Source organism: Catharus ustulatus, chromosome 6 (assembly GCF_009819885.2).
Source record: "Catharus ustulatus isolate bCatUst1 chromosome 6, bCatUst1.pri.v2, whole genome shotgun sequence".
NCBI lineage: Eukaryota > Metazoa > Chordata > Aves > Passeriformes > Turdidae > Catharus > Catharus ustulatus.
This window is the reverse complement of record NC_046226.1, coordinates 35775482-35787538: the sequence shown is the minus strand read 5'-3', so window position 1 is coordinate 35787538 and position 12057 is coordinate 35775482. Positions and strand designations below refer to the sequence as shown.

The window sequence follows — 12057 nt, the reverse complement described above, 5'->3', positions numbered from 1 at the left end:
ACAGTTACTTTCTCCTTTTATTTTTGCAGCTTGTATTTCATATTAAACACATGAAAGAGGGAGAATTGCAGTCTTGTCTTGTGCCATAGAATTTCTTTATCATGAGTCTTCAACATGTCATAAAGATACAAATACATGTTGCAAGCTTTTTATTAACTAGTTATGTAGTAATAGTACCTATATCAACCTATACCTATAGCCAGTATAACTGCAGAAACAAAGGAGTTATTTAAAGTAAATCAATGAGGATGTGAGTATGATGCATTACTTTTCAGTAATATGAGTCCCTCAATATAGATTTATTTTTGCTGCTAAGGCAGAAAATAGAAGACTCTGGCCTAGCCCAGAGCTACTCTGCTAAATCATGGAAGCTTTGAATGTATCCTGTGGCCTGAAACAATATTCTGTAGGAAGATTCTCTTGCTACTTGATAAACATTTTCTTCTCAAGGGTCGAATATGCAGTCTCGCATATACGTCCTTCATCAAGTTTCACAGCAGTTTCACAAGCAGAATCAATAAGATAATTCTTTTATTGTAAATTGTGGTTTCAGAGCACAGAAATCTGGTTTGTTGATACAAATGTCCATTCAGTATTTAATGGTTTTAAATTACCTTATATAATCACACAAAAATTATTTACAGGAACAAGCCCAAGTGAATTTGCATAAACTATAGATAGATGTGGCTACAGACACTGTTGAGCATGAATGCTAGGCTGCATTTTTGAGAGCCTGAGGTACTGTCAATGTTTTAAGACTACCAAATCCCAGTGGTATTAGAATCACCAAGAAAAAAAAATACACAGGAGCTTGTAGAATGGAACCTTGGGCAATTATTCAGGGGAGGGAGTGAAGAAAAAAAGTGACCTGGAGACCCTGTTTTAAGAAAAAAATTTGCAGTTTCCAAGGGACTAATGAACTATATCTCAGAATGCCAGCAAAAACCAAAATGTACATTTTATTCTGGTGAAAGCAGGGGAGAAATATATTTCGGTCTTATCCATTATGAAAACTGAAAAACAACAGATTATAAGAGTCAAAAGTTTTTTAAACTGAATAAAATATTACCTTCAATTTTCATTCAAGAAAAGATAAAACCCTGCATAATACTGTACAAAACCTATTCAGAAATTATTAGGACCATTTTACATGTATGTGTATGTTTCCCTCAATTAAAACTTGGAAGAAGAGTCCGTGACATTCTTTTCAGTTCTGGTCTAGAACAGCTGATATGCTTGTACTTCAGGCTGTTGTCAAAACTGTAGAATTCCCTGTCCCACTTTCTGGCAAATAAATCCTTATGGTTTTTTCCTTAGTTTTCTAAAAGCCTTCCTGAGATTAAAATCTAAGTCTGTCTGTCTGTCTTAACGAGACATCCTAGTGACATCATTGCACACAAACACACACACAAACACACACACAAACACACACACACTCGCACACACAGTCTCCAGACTTACTTAAAATTTCTCCTCCATTTGGATGGCCTGAAAACCTAGTATTTTTAGAATTGAAAGGTATTTTGAGTTTCAACAAATTTCTTCTTTTCCAAATTTTAAGCTTTTGTATTAAAAAAACCCCCTAGGAGTTCACATGCCATTTAGCAGAATAATATATGTTCTTTCAGTTCAGTGTCCCCTTAGTCACCTAATGACACAGATGGGTCTGCTGATCTATTCATGAGGCACATAGATTGCAGGACTTCCTGTCTTGACTGAGTCTTTGCAAGTTTTATGATCTCTGCCTTTCCCTCCTGCCCCAATTTCAGTTTTATGTGTTTTATTTGTGTGCTAAGAATGCACACCAAGTTTTCATTCTTGCCCTGCTAAGCAGATATTGTGTTAAATTTGGTGTGATTGTTTTCTGTGATATTGTCTGGTGGAGTTAATTTATTTTCTCTGGAAAAAAACCCAAAAAGCAACCTAGTTGAATTGCAGTGACTATGACTCATTAATCTGAGACATCTGTTGATAACCCCTGAAGTCACTCTATTTCAACACTGAAACAATTCATAACCCTCTCACGAAACAAATGGGGAACATTAATGGATTAGTAACTTTCATGTTCCTCTCTCCTGTGATCTCTAGGCTCAATAGATACGTAAGTGTACTGTAAAAATAGGCAAGTTTTAGTTGTTTAGACATCCTAGATGTGGCCATCCTCTCTGGTAGCTGCCCTGGGGTAGCTGTTAGAAAATCTGTATCAAAGCAGACTCAAGTTCCTTGTAAGTGGTGGTGTTGTCAATACTCTCCAAATTGAAGGCAATAGGTGTAAATGCAGCAGTGCATTTTTCCTTGCTGGTATTTCTTGCCTAAATACTTAAATGGCTTTTACTGGGATTGGACTTTCAGAACTAAAAGAAATGAGTTTTCTGTACAAATACTTTTTGTCACTTTTTGTAGTTTGCATTCCGTCTTTATTTCAAGTTTATATGACCTCTTAATTACAATTTATTGACAAATAGCATAAATATTCATTATTTTTCTACTATGTCACTGCTTGAAAATGTGCTTACATTAGCAATTTTAAGCCTTGATGAAACAAGTACAACAATTATGTAAGGAACAAACACCATATATTTTTGGAAGCAACCAAATACTTTATGACTCTACAGGATCATTGTAACTAAAAATGTACAGGCAATAGTTTTGCGGGTTTTTCCTGTTGTAAATCCTTCAGCATTTTTCTGTTATCTTTAATGCTTCTAAGAAATAGGAAGACAAAAGTTGTTCAGTGAAATCCATCACCAACACAAAATTAGAGTGATGGGGGGGGTTGAGATTTATGCTGGTTTAATAGAAATCAGATTCCTGCTCTAACATCAGAGAAACTCATTTGGTTAGAAGTAAGATATGATGGAAAATTCTTTTCTGTTTACTTTTCGATAGGTCCCTGATTCCCTTTTAAAACTGTAAACATGCAATTAATGCAAGCACATAGAGTAAAATATTCCTGATGTTATCTTCCATATGAGAGCTTAGGCCCTGTACAGCTGTGTTGTGTGTGGATATTAAACTTCACATAACACTTCTGTCTTCAGTATTTTCACTAATGTCTTTGGCTCAAATTTCCTCTCTTATATTACCTAATATTAGTTCCATATCGATGTATCCCCTTCATTTTGCAAGTGGCTGTATTGATCTAGGCCCTTTTTGTGTCAATATGCACATACTGTCACAGCTTAATGCCCATCACAGCTCAGATCAGCAAGAGTCACAACTCATCTGAGCCCTGGCAGGAACAGCATCAGGTTTGTACAGTGCTTTATAGGGTTTGGCACACCTTTACTATTTATAGAGTAATTTCTTATTGGCAGTAGAAGAATTTCTAGGTGATGTGGTAAAACTGTATGACACAAGTAACCTTACTGATGAACCTACCCAGAAATAAATCTTGACACCTTCAAAATATATAATGTAAGCTGCATGCAACCCTTCATGGTTTAGTGTTTGTCAGTCACTCCAAAATCAAAGCCTGGGACCAGGTGAGAACAAGACACGCTCCATCTGCTGTTCTTCATGACTATCATTATCTTTTATAGCCGGTGGTCTGAAGAATCATATTTTAAAAAATCATATATTGTCATTAACTGTACTTTTATGGATTGGCCTCGTGGTCTGCAAATAACATTCTGCACAGCTACCTCAAAATTCAGTTTTAGTTATTTGATTTTAGGAATGCTACCAGAAGAGCAACTACTCTGTAGCTATCTCTGTTGGCTGGTCAAATATGCGTTCTCGTGACAGGATATCCTCTCACATCTCTATACCCAGAGAACAGATACATGTTTAACTTCATGCATGAGCAACCCTACTACATTTAGTATTTGTCCTACAATTCACATGCTTAGTGTTCAAGTCACTATGTGCACCTGAAATTGAAAGGTTTAAGGATTGCTGATAGAGGCAAGTGAAGAAGCAACAATTCATATAATCCTCTAAGGGCAGACAAACAGAAAACAAGCTAAAAAAGCTTACAAAAAAGGTAAACTGAGAAATGCATACTAAACCAAGCAATGCTTACTCTAAGTGATCTTCAGAGGTCTAAGAGCACTACTGGTAGGAATTAGCCTCCTTTCCAATGGAAACTGCTGCAACTATTGCCATCACAGCATCCTTTTTGCTAGTTGGCCTGGTTGATTGTTTAATCTCCTCTACAGACCCTCTCAACACTGCTTTAGCAATCAGCTAGCTGCAGTCACTTACCGTGAAGGGCCATGTTAAATCACTTGTCTTCCCTGATGAGCCTGGCTTCCCACCATTCTGAAACTCTGTCTCCCCAACATCCTGCCTTTTTTTTTTTTCATGGCAACACAAAGTACTGCTGGTGTGTCACTAGATGAGCCAATATTTGCTCATTTTGTATTACATTATTTCTGTTATCATACTCCTAAAAAACACAGCAATAGCCAAGAGGATCTCACGCTTGGATTCATGGGGCCTGATTGTCACTTAAAGAAAAATGCCTTTGTGTGTCTGATGGCCTCAAAAGTGGAAGTGACATACTGAGAGTCCCATAAAAGGGGCAGTTCAGTGTTTACAAGGAGTCGTGCATAATGTGTGGCTGATATCATGGCTTAAATCAATATTGGAAAGCAGGAAAGAGAGCAGTGAGATTTGAAAATTGTGTAAGATCTAATAGGACATAAAACTCTTTTGAAGGAAGAGCAAGACTAGCAGGTGATTGATTGTCACAATAAAATGTGTTAATAAGTGAATATCAAAAGTAGCAAACCTGAATAAATAGGGAATTGAAACTGTATATTGCAACATTGTGATAGTAAAATTTACTCAGTGGTTATTCATTTGGCATCTTTGGCACCTACTACGCCACAAGCAAAAGATGTTTCTGTGATATCAACTTGGATTAAGAGAAATCCTGTTCATCCTACAAAAAAGCCTCTTGTGGGCATCACAATCCTGAAGAGTGGTGCTATTGGCCACAGGGGATTGTTATAAAGTACTGGAACAGGCCCCTGTGCTGTAATGTATTATCAGAGGCTTTAAATATATCACAGCAGGTTCTCTAGAGCAGATAGCATTTCATTTCCTCTGCTGTTTAATTGCCACAACTACTGCGACCAAAAATCCCTCATTAGATATTTATGTGGGACATCTTTAAAATTTTCTGCTGTGTTGTGTATTTCACCAGCAAATAAAGTACATAAGTGCCTATTTGCTATATGCTACATACTACAAACTTCAACCACAAGTATGAAGTGATGCAGCTGTCAGCTAGCTGAGAGCCCACCATCACATGAAGCTCCACGCTCTTCTACAAAAATCTGCTTACCTCTGTTTTCCACCATCTCCACACCTGGTCTTGCTGTAGGCTACTTTACAGTAGACTCTATTTCAGCACATTACAAGAACCACAGTAGAAATAGGAAACTGGAGCTCATTGTCCAAATCCAGTCTTAATCTCATTTAGCATACAGGACGGAGGCAGCAATGAATATTGCCAGTCATTCAGTTTATTCCACAAATCATCTGAAATGCACTCCTGTATCAGTACTATCAAGGGAAGTACTATTGCAAAATCAGCTTTCACCAATCCTTTTTGAATACCTGCTCGATTCCCTTGAAAGCTCTGCAGCTCAGTTCTACCCATCTTGCTACTGAGTATTTCTTTTACAGCAGACAGGCAGCCCCATTGATTTTGGTAGGACATCTCCTGGGATCAAAGCCTCCCCAGTTTAAATAAAAACAGCAGACACTGTCTTTAAACATCTGCTGACTGCTGTAATGGTTCTCTGATTACAAGCAAGCAATGCCAATGAATGTAAAATTACTTATCAGAAAAAAAAAAAGGCAAATATTTGAAGTGAGTTAGACTAGGGTTGGGGGAAGGCATTTTGGAGAGATCACAAAGACGACATTGTTCAAAATTGATTTGCCTTATTCAAAGCGCTAAGATATGTGATTGTGAGAAATTGCAAGATTTCAATTTTCCTATTCAGCTTAGAGTTCCTTTAGATTCTAATTACTGCAGCTTAGAAGAAAAGAAAGCAATTGACAGAGAAAAAGTGACCTTTTATGGAATCTTGGCACTTAAATCTGGTAAGGTTTGAGAGTGTTATTTTAAGAGTTTATTATATAAAATAATATTATTACCATTTTATATTAAATAATTGGAACAAAGTTCCCTTAACTGTGTCAATGGATGTCACCACCTCTGACCTGCAGGGCCACTTGTGATCTCGGAAAATTACGTGCTTACAGTGGAGAGAAGAAATATTACGTTGTTATTACAAGATGGCAACACGTCCTTGGACTTTGTGCGGGAGGTTTTGAAATGCATGATTCAAGTACTCTTGTCACTTCATCAATGTGCTGGAGATGTGGAGCCCCACCACTACCAGCTTACCTGGAGCAGTTTGGAAATTACCCAGAAATGCTGTATGTTCTGTGCAGTCACTGGTTTCTGTGTCTCTGTGAGCTCTTCTGTGTGTGTCAGGGTAGTGGAAATGATAGATCACTCAGCTGGTTGTTTCCCATATAATGTATGGAGGTCTTACAAAAAGCAACGTGGAAACCCAACTGATCAGGCTAACAGCAGGGCAAATGCTTTTCCCACAGAACAACCAAGAAAAAGAGCAAAGGAGTAATAGAGTCATTTAGGTTTGAAAAGACATTGCAGGTTATGAAGCCCAACCATTAACCTAACACTGCCAAGTCACCACTAAACTATGTCCCTAAATGCCACATGTACATGTCTTTAAATATCTCTAGGTAAAAAGAAGATGATTCACAACTGTAGACTTAGCTCTGTGTGGCTGGCAGTCAGCTTCTTCAGCACTTGCTGGAAGGGGCAGGAAAATGGGGACAGTCACAAGAATCAGCTGTAGGAGTTCTCCACTACATTCTGAGAATGCTATCAGTGGTCTTGATGGTTTCTCCTGCCTGTGTCCCTAAAGGATGGGAATGGGAGGAGGAATCTGATCCATAGCCTTGCAGCTTTTTCTCTTAAGCCCAGCACTTCATTGCCACGTTGAGCTGGTTTTCAACCATAACTCACGGACAGATTAAAGGCTCCTTCAGCACAGTCAAGTCTCTATGCCCAACAGATGGCTATTGGGACCCCGGCCTGCTGCTGTCACACAACAGAGAGCTCATGGCAAGACAGATTCCAAAAGGTGTTAAGCACAGCATGCTCCCTCACATACAGAGGAACTGTCTTGTCAACAAGGACTTGCAGAGATATGTTAACCTCTGGACAGAAGGTAGTTTTATTGCCATTTGACAGGAGACTTTTCCCCCATTGCATGTTACATAGCTGGATTACTGCCTCTGTTGCCGCATTGGGAAGGTTTGGTATTTTGTCCAGTAAAGAAAGGCAGACTGTTCTGGAGACTTCACCTCTAAACCCCTGAACACTTCAAACACCAGCCATATACCCATATCAGCACAGTGACATGGGCTTTTCAGATGCATTTGAAATTCATATCCAGATTCTATGGTTTGAACTTGTCCTAAGTTATAATGTATAACTTAATAGACTAACATGTACTGTTCTGTCTTTCCTTTGATGAAACAATTTTAAAAAAGTTAAAGAATGCCTGATTAAATCAGGCATGAGCTTCCCATGGGACAAAATCATCAGCATTCTGCTAGTGCTGTGAAGGAAAATGCATCAGTTACCATTGCAATGATCTAATCTTGCAACATTGGAAAAAGGATCAGCAGCATGTATGCTACAGTAATATTAATATGAAACACAAAGCTTAGAAATACAAGACTTTTGGTTAAATAAAGAGGAATTTATTTTTTTCCTTTCTGTATGATCTTGGAAATTTCGTTTTCACAAGAGAGAGTTTTGTCTTTTTTGGATAATAGGACTTGATGAGGTGTACGAAGTTAAAGGGAAAATCTCACTGTTTCCATTCATTTAGCAAAGCCCTGCATTAGCTAAGAAATCAGTCTCTGCTTACCTATCATCCGTTTACAGAAGTTTGTTACTTAATTCCCATTCATATGGCTTCTGTGGAGAATAACAGGCTGATGACATTTCGGTTAATCATAATCTTCCCTGTCTGTGACAACCTGCCAGTAATCTTTTTGAAAATAAACTTGCAGAATAAAATTTTTTAAAAGAAGGATTTTTCTTACCCTCATGGAAAAGGGAAAATTGACAAAATAAATACAAGAGAAGATTTCACAAATTAAAAAAAAAAAATTCTTCTGGATTTATTCACATTAGTTTCTCAACACTTCATATGCTATTTTATTGCCTGGGAAATTTTTATTGTCATAACTCTACTTGTTTTCCTTTATGTCCTTTAGGGATATACAGGACTTCTATATATAGGACCGGTATTGCCTCCTTAACATACTAGCAAGAAGGACACCTTAAGTTTCCATGGACTGATCTGAGTATCAGGCAGCGATAGAAGAGCAAGTAAAATCATTCCCATGTGGGTGTGTGTGCATAGAGAGAATTCTGTGTAGGGTAAGAAAGCAGGAAACATTAAGATTTCAAGCCATCGTCGCTACCTCTCTTATGTGTACCATATTCTCATAAATATGACCATTTCAACCCAGTTAACATACCAGTAATGGAGTGGGAAATAGAAGAGTGAATTGGAAAGAACATGAGAGGGCTTGGAGGATTTGCTGTCAGCAGTGAGCTCACAGGAGCCAGCACCAGCAGCTGAACCTAGGTCATAGCTAGTGTAAATTTTGGGTGGAGGCCACTGAAGGCCAAAGAAATGCTATAAGCAGGAGACAAAACCACAAGCAGACATCACTGACAAACAAAGAAAAAGTCAAAGGTGGTCTCATCCACAGTAACAGCTTTTGTGGAAACTTAATCAAAGCTGCACAAGTGTCAGCACCATTTGTTCATCATGGCAACAAAAGGCAGGATGTTGAACTACGTGGAAATAGCCTATCTTGTAAACAGCTGCAATGTCATCAAGAAGAAGAAATTCAAGTTTCTGTCAGCTATGGCATGCTGCCAGCTTAAAGTCAGGAAGAATATCCCTGGACAGGCAAAATGAACAGCTCTTCCATTAGCATGGTGATTTAAACTATGATGTCTGAGCACAAAGTGCTTTGCTCCTTCCTGAAGAGCAATCTGCAGTTGATTTTCTTTCCCTTAGAAGTAATATAAAAGTCAAAGACAGTTGCTTTACAAACACTTAGGCAGTATTAGCATTGAAATGTGTTTCTTTCAGAGAACTTTGATTCCAGATCCTTCTGCAGTGGGTATGAAACTCACACCCACCTCACTCCCCCAAGGTCTATCCGACATCTTCACACAATGTACAGTATAATCACTCTGTACTTCCACTACAGAAGGTGGCCAACCGCGTGACTGGTAACCATAGCAGCTGCAAGAGCCCAAAAAAAATTTCCAGTGCTGAATGTATGCACAAGTCTGTTGCTTTAGCATCACTTTATTTGCCATGAACAGCATCAATGGGTATGCCTCAAAATGTCCTGGTGTTTGATGAGGAAAGAGATGCTGTTCATTACCACATGGAAAACAGAATGTCTCGCACAGAAGAATGTTTTCTGTCAGTCTCCTGACTTTTGTAATGTCTGAAGCTGTAATCTCAGGCATTCAAGCTAGGATTTATATTTCTTGTATGGGAAAATTTGGTCCTGGAGAGTTTCCATGCTGGAATCACTGATCTTTTTCCTGTCATGTGCTGAGTGTTGCCTGCCAGCGACCAAGAAGTAATGACAGACAGTAACATCTTTCCCAGTAACAATTCGCAAAACATAGCATCACAATACCACTGGCTATCTCAATGCTGTTAACTCTTTCAGATGGAATAAGGGAACTTTCCAAAGATGGGTCATGTGGGCATGGAATTACTCCCTTTCCTCTCCCTGTTGATAACTTTCCAGCTGATCTGAAGCTTGGGAGAATGCAATTCCTTGAAAAAGGCTGCAGCAGGAGGTGGCTCTCCTCCTAGAGTATCTAACTCCCCAGTCAGTCCTCCTCGAGGGCCTACAGACCCTTGGTGACGTGCTAAATGCAGGAGCTTGTCTGTCAGCTTCTCTCTCCATTACTGGAGGAGGACATTATGGATGTACCAGCACACCAGTTCTATAAAGGTAGAATGGAGGGAAGAGGTGGAGTAAAAGCAAGAGCAAAAGGAAGCCAAGCAGTGAGGAGCTAAGGCAGCCACTATAGACATTTTAACAGAATATCCTCTTAGTTTTGGTTAAAATTTACTACTGTGGTCATTTAGAAGCCTGTTAGTATTGCAGTGCTGGTATACACATCAACTATCAAAAGCATTCAGCTCCCGACAGTATGTCACACTTGGACATAATCCAAAGCCAGTGACAGTCTAAGACCTGTGAGTTATAAAGCCAATCCCTGCATGCTTATTTATACTAGAAAGCTCGCATTTCAACCCAAAGCCCAAAAGCAAGATATACCTCAACATATGACAAATTATAGATGACTCATGAAGTCTGAGTTTGAGTCTTTTGGATTTCAGCACAAAAAGTTATCACCTAAGCAACTGCTTGGCTGAAGATTTTCTTTTTACTATGTTTCTTTTAAAAGTAGTACCCCTAAGAATATCAGGAGCCTCAGAAAATACAGTCCTAATATTTTCAATACATTTTGTTTGCACAGAGGAAACACAGCAAGTGCGGCTTAGTTAACAAAATATCTAACACAAAATTTAATGCTGCAAATACATCTTGGTAGAAATCTAGAGTGCTCAGGTAGCATATTAACAGGACAGTCTTGTTTTGCTTTCCTATAAAACAGTGCAGATGCATAAGGACATTTGGCCAACACAGAGAACAGCTGTTCTACATATCTCCAGAAATAAAAGCACGAGTTGCCACAGTTTTGGTCAAAGTGCTGCAGCTATTAGTTGCAATAAATATTAATCTTTGCAGATAAGCATAGGAAAAGCTTACCAGTAGCAACCTCTCCTTTGGTTTTCAGCCTGCTCCACCAACATGAGCCATTATTGCTCTCAGGAGACCCAGACAGAAGTGCTCAGGAGAATGTAAGGAGGCTGGAAACTGCCTCCTTCATTCATAAAAACAAAAGAAGGCCAGGTTCCTTCTTTGTTAAGCAGAGTAGTACAGGGAAAGGTGAACCAGGAATATCAGGCTTTAAGGGGCTACTTGAAGAAGCCAACACACAGGTTTCACAGACACTTCATTATTTAAACCTCTTCCTGGAGAAATCAGCTGAGAAGTGGTTTCACTCATTGCTCACACTGAAGCTCCCTTAGAGCCTCTCCTGAGCAACTCAATTATACGCATTGAAGGACCTCTCTCTTAGGCAGGGCACTCGCCATGCCAGAGCCTACCTAGTTTGTTAAAGCTGGGGGTGATGACAACTCACAGTCCAAGGGATGAAATTTTCATTGTGCTGTTACCAAATATTTTTCGTTATTTCTGTAGAATAATAATTGGCCTGTGGACACCAGCATTTTTATATGGTATGGCTATAAATAACTATACCATGAAGCTGACTTGGGGGAAGTTTAGGTTGGATGTCAGGAAAAGGTTCTTCACCCAGAGCGTGTTTGGGCACTGGAACAGGCTCCCCAGGGAAGTGGTCACAGCACTAAATGTTACAGAGTCCAAGAAGCTTTTGGGCAACACTTTCAGACAAAGGATGTGACTCTTGGGGTGCAGGGCCAGGAGCTGGACTCGATCCTTGTGGGTCTCTTCCAACTCAGCATGTTCTGCGATTCTATGAAAAGTTTGCTTACCTTAACTTACGATATGTTTCCACAACTCTCTTGTGTAAGAGAGCTTTTATTTCCACAGACCAAGAGTCTTTCACTTTGTTTTTAATTTTGAAAAAAAAATTAACTTAGAATACCATCTTTCCTAAGAAATTTAGCCAAACCCAAGTCTCTTATTAAAATTAGATTTCCAGTCAAGGGAATTATAAATATGTCTCTTCTAGCCAGACATTTTCTATTAAGTCATGACTGCCTTTATTCTTCTGTCTTCCACACAGAGCATTAATTATTGGGACAATAAAAAAATAGGTAGTTTAAAGTTGTGCCTTTTATTGAAAAAGTTTATTACTGTGCTGATACATTTTCAAAACAAACTTTTTCT

The 12057-nt window shown here is 38.8% G+C and overlaps 1 long non-coding RNA gene across 1 annotated transcript in view; it reads right to left on the bottom strand.

Annotated features, from left to right (window-relative positions):
* The window catches only part of LOC116997214, a 67954-nt gene that overhangs the window by 218 nt on the left and 55679 nt on the right, over positions 1–12057 (bottom strand). The window lies entirely within an intron of this gene.